The following is an 11,979-nucleotide window of genomic DNA, read 5'->3' on the forward strand; positions in this document are numbered from 1 at the left end:
CCTTAAATGAAAGGTAACCACCGCATAGGGCATTACACCAACATAAAATTTCACATTAATAAGGCATGCTAAACTTTACAAAAAACTCAACCCTCAGAAACATCTGAACAATTTCCAGAATCCTACTGTACTTAAACCCTGTAACGTGAGGGCCGCTTAGTCGTGCGCTCCGAACGCCTCAAAGTCACTGTCCCAGGATCAAGCGGCTCGGGTTGTTCCAAAACAAGAGGTGGTGAGGCCGGTGCTGTGGAGACTGGCCCAGTAAGGTCATTCTCCTGCTCAGCCAACTGAGTCGCTCCTTGAGAACCTGGGTCTGGATCTCCCTGAGAGTACCGAGGCCGCAACTGGTCTCCGTGACGCCTGTACATTTGGTCAGTTGTCTCTCCTTGCACCCGGTACGACACTGGACCCGTCTGTTGTGCAACTACTCCAGGGATCCATTTGGGTTTATCCCCTGCAGTATTGCGTAGATACACAGGATCATCCACATCAAACTGTCTCTCTGCAGCTCGACTGTAATGTTCCTCCTTCTGCTGATACTGCCGCCTCCTCACTCTCATTTCGATATTCGGCTTTAGAAAGTCCAACCGTGAACGCACATGTCTCTTCAGGTGCAAATCCGCGGGTGACTCTCCAGTCGCACTGTTGGGAGTTGTGCGATATCGCAGTAGGAAATGTGAGACTTTGTCCTCAACACTCAAATCTTCTCCGTCCAGCTTCTTCATGCCCGCCTTGAATGTGGCAACAAACCTCTCAGCGAGGCCATTGGTAGCTGGATGCCTCGGTGCACCAGTTGTGTGAAGGATGCCGTTCCTTTTAGTGAACAGCTGAAACTCTTCTGACATAAAGGTTGTGGCATTGTCTGTGACAATTTGCTCAGGTAAACCATATGACGCAAAAAGCCTCCGAAGCCTTGAAATGGTTGCGGAGGATGTTATTTGTGTCATCTTGAAAACCTCCAACCACTTAGAATATGCGTCGACAACTATCATAAACATGTGACCCATGAACGGACCAGCAAAGTCAATGTGGAGCCTTTTCCAAACCCCTCCAGGAAACTCCCAGGGGTGTAAAGGGACTGGGCGCGGCATACGCTGCTCCAACTGGCACCGGTCACACTGCTTACAGGTTTTTTCAATGTCCATGTCTACACGTGGCCACCAGACATATTGCCTTGCAACGGTCTTCATCTTTACAATACCAGGGTGTCCACTGTGGATCTCATTAAGCACTGCTGTTCTTAACTTTGTAGGTACCACTACTCTTGTACCCCATAGAACACATCCTTGCTCAACAGATAGCTCCTCCCTCTTGTTGTAGTACACCTTCAGTTCTTCGGTTACCTCTTTTGGCCACCCTTCCATGATGTATCTGTGCAGCCTTGATAGTTCTGCATCCTTACGTGTTGCCTTGGAAATCTGATTTGCACTCAGTGGAACATCCTCCAGGTGTCGGCAGATTATAGCATGTAGGCATGCTGTCATTGACGCTGTTCCTGCATCCGTAGTCTCCGGCAGTGGGACACGAGACAGACCATCTGCATTGCCGTGTTCTTCTGACTGGCGGTAGATTATATGATAATCATGAGCAGACAGTATAATAGCCCACCTCTGTATACACGCCGCTGCCATTGTCGGAAGTCCTTTATGCTCTCCAAACAGCGTGAGCAGAGGTTTGTGGTCGGTGATCAAGTTGAACTTCCGTCCCCACAGATATTGATGGAATTTCTTCACTCCAAACACCAGTCTCAACGCCTCCTTTTCTATCTGTGAGTAGTTCTTCTCCGCCGTTGATAGTGTACGAGAAGCATAGGCTATAGGATGCTCTTGTCCGTCATGCATCGTGTGCTGAATAACGGCTCCAATTCCGTACGCTGAAGCATCACATGAAAGAGAAAGCGGCAGGCTCGGATCATAGTGAACTAACACTCTGTCACTGGTCAACATTTCTTTGCATCTATCAAAAGCGCTCTGTTCCACCTTACTCCACCTCCATGATGTTTGGTTTTTCAGCAGTCTGTAGAGTGGGGCCAAAACAGTACTTTGTTGCGGCAAAAAGCGACCATAGTAGTTCACTAGCCCCTGGAAAGCTCTGAGCTCTTTGATATTTGTGGGTGCTGGAGCATCTTGCACGGCTCTGACCTTGTCTTTCGAAGGGTAAACTCCCTTCCCATCCAACAAGTGACCTAGGTGCTCGACTTGTGTTTTCCCAAAGTCACACTTTGACACTTTTACTCTCAGGCCATTTTCTTGCAGTCGTCGCAGAACTTTGTCGAGGTTCATCAGATGCTCAGCCTCGTCCCTGCCCATCACCAGCAGGTCATCCAAGTAGACCACAACGTTGAGATCATTCATCACGTTCTCCATGATCCTTTGGAAAATACTTACAGCAGAATTAATGCCAAAGCAAAGCCGATTGTACACAAACAGTCCTTTATGCGTGTTCACCGTTGTATACTTTTTTGACTCCTCATCCAGAAGTACTTGTTGGTAAGCGGCTGCCAGGTCTATTTTGGAGAATATCTTCCCCCCACATAGTGCTGCTAGGACCTCTTCTATGCGTGGTAGTGGGTATGTTTCAGTGTTTGTAGCCAGATTGACAGTTACTTTATAGTCGCCGCACAAGCGGAGTCCACCATCCTGTTTGGTTACAGGGACTACTGGAGCAGCCCACTCGCTGTGCTTCACAGGGCTGATGACGCCATCCTTTTCCAGGCGCTCCAGTTCTTTTTCTACCTTTTCTTTCATTGCAAAGGGCAGAACACGGGCTTTGTGGAACTTTGGGACTGCGTCAGGCTTCACAGAAATGGCTGCTTTAATGTCCTTTAATGTTCCCAACTCATCTCTGAAAACATCAGCATATTTATCCAATACATCTTGGATTGACTTGGACTTTGTTGTGCTTTCTGTGACTTTTTTAATCATTTTCCAGTTGAGTCTGATTTGATCCAACCATTCACGCCCACACAGTGAAGGACCTCCTCCGACCACTACTATCAGCGGAAGATCAGCAGTTTGACTTCCATAAGTCACTTTTGCCATGAACTGTCCTTTCACTGGAATGGTCTCTCCTGAGTAGCCCTTCAGTGTAATGCTGCTGCCATCTAGTGACACATGTGAGAATGACTGTTCATACACATCTTCTGAGATAATGCTGACTCCTGCTCCTGTGTCAATTTCCATCGGCAATTTTTTTCCATTTACTTCAAAGGTTGCTCTGTATGGCCGTTGGCCTGCACCACTTGCACTGAACACAGAAAACATCAGAACTTCATCTTCCTTTTCATCAGCTTGTACGTAGCCAGTCATTTTTCCTTCCTTTCGCTCACTGTTTCGCTTCCCCTTGTTCACCTGCCTCTCACGTGTCCGCCCTCCAGTCCTGCATGCCTTCTGAATATGTCTGACTTTGCTACACTTATGACACTTTGCATTCTTAAAGTATCAATCACTGGCGATATGATCCTTCCCATTACATCTATAGCACCCTACTTGTTTTGAAGGTGTGCGCTGGTCCCCCTTAACCTTGTGAACACCGGTGACTTCATCACCTTTCCGTAACTGCTGTGCATCTCGGTGGGCTGTCTCCATGTTAACAGCCAGCTCCACAGCTCTTACAAAAGTCAGTCTATCCTCTGAGAGCAATTTGCGTTGGCAGGCCTCAGAACTGACACCGCTGACAAATCCGTCACGCAGAGCTTCATCCAGCCTGTCCCCGAAATCACACTTCATGGCGAGTTGGCGCAGCTCAGCAGCATATTCCGTCGCTGTCTGGCCGCTTCTCTGGACACATTTACGGTATCTGAAACGCTTGGCAATAACCAAAGGTTTCGGTTCGTAGTAGTCTCTCAGGATGGTCACAATCTGATTAAGAGTTTTATCCTTAGGCTTGTCAGGCTGAACCAGGTTGCGTAGGAGGCCATATGTTGCTGCACCGACTGAGCTCAACAAGATGGGAACTTTTTTACCATCGTCGACATCATGGGCGTCAAACAGCAACTCCATGCGCTCAACGTAGGCGGACCACGTTTCAAGCTCCGGCTTGAACTCGTCCGGAACGCCATTACCGAATATCCTCGTCGCCAATTATGTGGTGTTCTTCAATAACGAGGCGGGGCACGCATTTCACTAGTTATATTTAGATATCTGGGAGCAACAACGACAACGTGATACAAAGGGTTTAACAAGCTGCTTCCGCTAAAGACATGTGCAGTAGGCACACAAGAGCTAACTACGGCAAGTCTACAAGGTCAAACTTAATGCACATATAAACAATATCAATACACCACAAATATCTAACCTTCCTTTATTTCTAAAATCCTACAGGAAGTGTTTACAAGTCAGTCATGTGATAATTTAATCCAAAATAACTTATCTGAGTCTTTCCAGTCGGTTTTAGATTCATCAGAGCTCAGAGACTCTCTGATCAGAGTTATTGATCATCTTCTCTTGGCCTCAGACAAAGAACTGGTCTCTGTTCTGGTCCTGTTAGAGCTCAGTGCTGCATTGGTACTATGGATCAGAACATTGATATTATGGATCAGAACATTGATACTATTGATCAGAGCATTGATACTATTGATCAGAACATTGATACTATTGATCAGAACATTGATACTATTGATCAGAGCATTGATACTATTGATCAGAACATTGATACTATTGATCAGAACATTGATACTATTGATCAGAGCATTGATATTATTGATCAGAACATTGATGCTATTGATCAGAACATTGATGCTATTGATCAGAACATTGATACTATTGATCAGAACACTGATACTATTGATCAGAACATTGATACTATTGATCAGAACATTGGTACTATTGATCAGAACATTGATACTATTGATCAGAACATTGATACTATTGATCATCACATCCTATTACAGAGACTAGAACTCATCATCAGGCTTAAAGGTACAGCACTGAATTGGTTCTGATCATATTTATCAGACAGGTTCCACTTCGTCCATGTTCACAATAACTCTTCAGTCCAGACTGAAGTTAAACATGGAGTTCCACAGGGTTCGGTCTTAGGTCCTATACTTTTTACTTTATACATGTTTCCTGTAGGGAACTCGGTTGAACAGACTGAAAGGCAGTATTATTTCTGCTGCAAAAACCAGTTGAAGTAACAGCAGCTCCATTTCACTGCAGTTTAATGTAACAAGCCTCCAGACGTCATTTGGACGGTCAATCTTCAAAAAAAGACGTCCAATAAAACAGGACACAACTTGCTGAAAGCCGTCTAACTTATGTGTACAGTAGAACCTCTTACTGGGAACCCTGTAAGTACAGATCATTAGTCAAACACAGAGAGGTTTTAACTGTTAACGTACCTTAATGAGGGACAGCCTCCAGCAGGGGGCGCTGCTCTGAAATTTACTTCAGTCAAATATGAGGCCTGTGGACCAAAACGGGCCCGCAAAAAGCTCCAATCCAGAACCCAGGAAACCACCAAGCAAAGTGGTTGTAGAAGTTATAGGAGGTTTTTTTTTACATTTCACTGTATTTTGTACAGAATGTTTCATCAGTTAACACTGCTTGCATCTTGATTTAAAAAAAACAACCAAAAAACAAAGTCCTTACTTAGCAGATATGCCTTTTGTTTAAAAAAAATATGTTGAGGTAAAAGGTTTAATAAAGCAACATTGTTTTTGAAAATGTTTTTGTTGTTTATCTGCACACAAGGTTATGTTCTCTACACTATTCACAGCGAGGATTACAGGACATCTCAGGGGGCTTTTCTCCCAGAAGGAACCAGGTTCTAGTTCGGAACCAGGGCCAGACTGAGCAGCAGTTCTTTGTCTTTTTTCCAAAGCTTTTCTAAAGCTTTTCCAAAGCTCTTCCAAAGCTCCGGCCTATCAGGGGCTAAACAGATGCGAAGCCAGCCCCACATGGTTGGTGGGCCAGAGCGGGTCTGGAAGGACCGAGATCATTTGATCCCTTTTCAGTCAGCTGGTGGATCTACAATCTAGAACCAGTTCTTTTCATGGTGACATCATTGTGACTAACTTCACCTCCAGGTCTTGTTTGGTGTTCTGACCGCAGGCTGAGGTCTGCATGAGGCAGCAGGGGGCGCTCCGCTATGAGACACTCCACAGAACTTCTTTCTAATGAAGCCAGAGTTCTGGTTCCTCAGGAACTACTAAACAAACTACAAAGTACTGGAAATGAAAGCTGGAGTTTTTAGAGCTAAAATGAGCCTTTTAATGGCTTCATGTGAAAGAGAACTTTAATCAGAGTGTTTACCTAGGTTACCATGGAAACAGCTGTAGAGCAGCGTTCTATCATTCTACACCTCCATTCCTCCATGTTGAAGCTTTTGATTCAGACACGTCCAGAAATAAAGTGAAAGGAGCAGAAAGTCACTATGGAATGTTGGAATGGTGAAAAATAAGACCCAAACTCATTCATGTTATTATTATTATTATTGTCTCTATGTCCACTCCGGGACTCTGGACTAAAGCAAGACGGACGTGAACAAACAGCACTAGAGCGACAGGGAGACTTGATGTCTTCATCCGAGGTTCAGGTCAGACTAGATGGAGCGACCCGGACCAAACCACTGGTACAGTCCGTCTCCTGGTTCCTGGATCCTGCCGGCGCTACGGTGGTGGAACCAGTGACGTATCACGTTCTGGAGTGACGCCATGACCTGGCTCTACGGGCTCCCTGACAATGGAAACACCACCGCTTCTTTGGAGCTGCTCATTTAAGAACTGACCTAGAACCTGAACTAGAACCTGGTTCTTTTGGTGGAAAAGCCCTAAAAGAAGAGTTGAGTATAATGAAATTTCTCAAATTTTGTCGTCGTGAAAATGTTTTTTTTCTGTCATAAGGTTTACTCGTAATCTCATCTGGACTTGGAGTTGGACCTTTGTGACTCGGACTTGACTTGGTCTCGATAAAGGTGGACTTGACTACAGCCCTGATTGTACCACTAGATGGTATTACTTTGTCCTCCAGTACCACTGTGAGGAACCTGGGAGTTCTTTTGGACCAGGATTTATCCTTCAACTCCCACATTAAACAATCTGCAGGACTGCCTTTTTTCACCTCCGTAATATTTCCAACATTAGAAACATGCTGACTCAGAGTGATGCTGAAAAAGTAATCCATCATTAGTTACTTCCAGAGTAACTATTGTAACTTCCTATTATCAGGGTGAAACAATAACTGCTTCAAAATGCTGCAGCCAGAGTCGTGACAAGAACCAGCACCCGAGATCAGCTCACTCCAATACTAACCTCGCTTCATTGGCTCCCTGTTCAATCTAGAAGAGAATTTAAAATCCTCCTTCTAACTTAGAACGCTCTTAACAACCAGGTTCCATCATATCTTAAAGAACTGCTAGTCCCAGATCTCCCCAGAAGAACTTTTGGTTCTCACAGTGCTGGCTTACTGGAGGTTCCTACTTTTCTAAAAGTAGAATGGAGGCAGAGCTTTCAGCTTTCAGGTTCCTCTGATGTGGAACCAGATCCCAGTTTCAGTTAGGGAGGCCGAAACAGTCTCTACTTTTAAGGTTCTACTCAAGACTTTTCAATTTACTGAGGACTGCTTCAAGACACTTTCACTCTCTCTCTACCTCTCTCTCTGCCTCTCTCTCTACCTCTCTCTACCTCTCTCTACCTCTCTCTCTGCCTCTCTCTCTACCTCTCTCTCTGCCTCTCTCTGCCTCTCTCCACTCAATCTATCTCTCTGTCTATTCTATCCCTTCCTCTCCTCTACCGTGTTCTATCTGCTTCTTCCTCCATGTTATTCTCATGTTCTGTTTACTTCTTCCTCCATGTTGTTATCATGTTGTTTGCTTCTTCCTCCTAGTTCTCCTAATGCTCTTTTTGGTTCTTCCTCCTTCTTCTCATGTTCTGTTTGCAGCTTCCTCCATGTTCTTCTCATGTTGTCTGCTTCTTCCTCCATGTTCTTCCCATGTTCTTCTTGTGTTCTATCTGCTTCTTCATCCATGTTCTTCTCATGTTGTCTGCTTCTTCCTCATGTTATTCTCATGTTCTGTTTGCTTCTTCCTCCATGTTCTTCTCATGTTGTTTGCTTCTTCGTCCATGTTCTTCTCATGCTCTTTTTGGTTCTTCCTCCTTCTTCTCATGTTCTGTCTGCTTCTTCCTCCTTCTTCTCATGTTCTGTTTGCTTCTTCCTCGATGTTCTTCTCATGTTCTGTTTGCTTCTTCCTCCATGTTCTTCTCGTGTTGTCTGCTTCTTCCTCCATGTTCTTCTCATGTTCTTCTCATGTTCTTCTCGTGTTCTATCTGCTTCTTCCTCCATGTTATTCTCATGTTCTGTTTACTTCTTCCTCCATGTTGTTCTCATGTTGTTTGCTTCTTCCTCCTAGTTCTTCTCATGCTCTTTTTGGTTCTTCCTCCTTCTTCTCATGTTCTGTTTGCAGCTTCCTCCATTTTCTTCTCATGTTGTCTGCTTCTTCCTCATGTTATCCTCATGTTCTGTTTGCTTCTTCCTCCATGTTCTTCTCATGTTGTTTGCTTCTTCCTCCAGGTTCTTCTCATGTTGTCTTTTTTTCCCTCCATGTTATTCTCATGTTCTGTCTGCTTCTTCCTCCATGTTATTCTGCATGAACGGGTCCTGTGTGGAGTTTCACAAGGCTCCGTCCTCGGACCCATATTGTTTAATCTCTATATGTTACCACTCGGAAATATTATTAGGAAACACAACATTAACTTTCACTGTTATGCAGATGATACTCAGCTCTATTTATCAATTAAAGCCAATCAGGCCGACCAACTTGTTAAATTAGAGTCCTGCCTCAGGGACGTTAAGTCCTGGATGTCTATCAACTTCTTAATGCTCAACACATCCAAGACTGAGGTTATAATCGTAGGTCCTAAAAAGCTCAGGGATTACTTTTCAGATAGTCTGATTACCTTAGATAATATTACCTTAACCTCTAACAGTGATATTAGGAACCTGGGTGTTATTTTTGATCAGGATCTGTCTTTTATTTCCCATGTTAAACATGTCTCCAGGACAGCCTTCTTCCATCTAAGGAATATTGCAAAAATGAGAAACTTCTTGTCCTTCAAAGATGCAGAAAAAATGCTTCCTGCCTTTGTGACTTCAAGATGAGATGATTGTAACTCCCTAATGTCAGGCTGTCCAAACTCCTCTGTTAGGATCTTCCAGCTAGTGCAGAACGCTGCTGCAGGTTTACTAACCAGAACTGGAAGAAGAGAGCCCATCTCCCCAGTCTTAGCATCCTTACACTGGCTTCACATCAAATCTAGAATAGAATTCAACAACCTTCTGATCATATATAAAACTCTTCATCACCAGGCTCCGTCCTATATGGAGAAACTTCTAGAAGTGTCTCACCCTCCACGAGCCCTTGGCTCTGAGGATGCAGGACTGTTGGTAATCCCTAAAGTCCTTCAAAGTAAAACAGGAGGCAGGAGTTTCAGCCATATGGCTCCTTTACTCTGAAATCAACTAGCAGCCTCGGTCCGAAGGGCCCACACCATTAGTTTATTTAAGAGGAGACTAAAAACCTTCCTCTTTGATAAAGCTTATCATTAGGAATAAAATAGGAGCACTAAGTTGAGCTGCTCTAGGCCTAGACTGCTGAGGGGATTTTCTCTCTCCCGTTAAAGGGAGTAACTCTACATTTGGAGCTTCTGTTTCTTGTCTTTCTTTCTTTCTCTCTGTGTAACAACATTACTGGAGCCACCAGATACTGCCGCCGTCTGTTTTTCTCCCTGACAGGAGGAGAGCAGGATCCAGGGGATCAGACCCAAGACTCCCAGAGTGGAGTTACCACGGTCCTACTACCCGACCCCACCACAGCACCGGGACCCCACCGCAACGGCACGGCCCTTAAACTCCAGACTGAGATTGGTTCATCATCAGACCAACGCTCATCATAGACTTTTCTTATTCATTCATTCATTCATTCATTTTCTTCCGCTTATCCGTTTCCGGGTCGCGGGGGTGACAGTCTGAGCACTGTCACCCAGATCACGTTGCACCATTTAAGAACCTTCCTGCAGGTGGTGAGCCCACGGGAAAGTGACACCCGGCGTGGGACACAAACCCACTACCCTGAGATTGTGAGTCTCATGCTCTACCAACTGAGCTAGCCGAGACTTTTCTTAGTATTTGTACTTCTCTGGCCTGTCTGCCACTCTCTCTCTCCCTCTTCTATTCCTCGCTCTCCCTGTCCTATCCCATGTACTTCTCCCCCCAACCGGTCAAGGCGGATGGCCGCCCTTCCAGAGTCTAGGGTCCGCCCCACGCTTTCTTCCTGAAGAGGGACTTCTTATGAACTGTTCTTCCTAAGAGGGAGTTTTTCCTGGTTTCCACTGTGGCTTGTTCCATCTGCTGCTCTGGAAGGTTTAGTTGGGTTCTGTTGTTCTCTATCATTGTAAGAGGCTCTGAGATGTTTGTTGATGTGATTTAGCGCTTTACAAATAAAACTGAATTGAATTGAATTGAATTCTCATGTTGTTTACTTCTTCTCCATGTTATTCTCATGTCTGCGTCTTCCTCCATGTTATTATGATGTTGTCTGCATCTTCCTCCATGTTATTCTCATGCTCTTTTTGGTTCTTCCTCCTCCTTCTCATGTTCTGTTGGCTTCTTCCTCCATGTTCTTCTCATGCTCTTTTTGGTTCTTCCTCCTCCTTCTCATGTTCTGTCTGCTTTTTCCTCCATGTTCTTCTCATGTTGTCTGCTTCTTCCTCCATGTTCTTATCCTGTTCTGTCTGCTTGTTCCTCCATGTTCTTATCATGTTCTGTCTGCTTGTTCCTCCATGTTCTTATCATGTTCTGTCTGCTTGTTCCTCCATGTTCTTCTCATGTTGTCTGCTTCTTCCTCCATGTTCTTATCATGTTCTGTCTGCTTGTTCCTCCATGTTCTTCTCATGTTGTTTGCTTCTTCCTCCATGTTCTTATCATGTTCTGTCTGCTTGTTCCTCCATGTTATTCTCATGTTGTTTACTTCTTCTCCATGTTATTCTCGTGTTGTCTGCGTCTTCCTCCATGTTATTCTCATGTTATTCTCATGTTGTCTGCATCTTCCTCCATGTTCTTCTCATGCTCTTTTTGGTTCTTCCTCCTCCTTCTCATGTTCTGTCTGCTTTTTCCTCCATGTTCTTCTCATGTTGTCTGCTTCTTCCTCCATGTTCTTATCATGTTCTGTCTGCTTGTTCCTCCATGTTCTTCTCATGTTCTGTTGGCTTTTTCCTCCATGTTCTTCTCATGTTGTTTGCTTCTTCCTCCATGTTCTTCTCATGTTGTTTACTTCTTACTACATGTTCTTCTCATGTTCTGTCTGCTTCTTCCTCCATGTTATTCTCATGTTGTTTACTTCTTCTCCATGTTCTTCTCATGTTGTCTGCTTCTTCCTCCATGTTCTTATCATGTTGTTTACTTCTTACTACATGTTCTTCTCATGTTCTGTCTGCTTCTTACTACATGTTCTTCTCATGCTCTTTTTGGTTCTTCCTCCTCCTTCTCATGCTCTGTTTGCTTCTTTCTCCAACCGCTCCAAACACAAGTTTACACTTGTGACTGTTAGTGTGTGTGTGTTAGTGTCTGTCTGTCTGTGTTAGTGTGTGGGTGTGTGTGTTACTGTCTGTCTATTTGTGTGTGTGTTAGTGTGTGTGTGTTGGTGTGAGTGTATGTGTGTGTTAGAGTGTCTGTCTGACTGTGTGTGTTAGTGTGTCTATGTTTGTCAGTGTGTGTGTGTTAGTGTGTCTGTCTGTGTCTATTAGTGTGTGTTAGTGTGTCTGTCTGTGTGTGTTAGTGTGAGTGTGTTAGTGTGTCTGTCTGTGTGTGTTAGTGTGTGTGTGTGTTAGTGTGTCTGTCTGTGTGTATTAGTGTGAGTGTGTTAGTGTGTCTGTCTGTGTGTGTTAGTGTGTCTGTCTGTGTGAATTAGTGTGAGTGTGTTAGTGTGTCTGTCTGTGTGTGTTAGTGTGTGTGTGTTAGTGTGTCTGTCTGTGTCTATTAGTGT

This window comes from Lipophrys pholis (genome assembly GCF_963383615.2).
Source record: "Lipophrys pholis genome assembly, chromosome: 1".
Taxonomy (NCBI): domain Eukaryota; kingdom Metazoa; phylum Chordata; class Actinopteri; order Blenniiformes; family Blenniidae; genus Lipophrys; species Lipophrys pholis.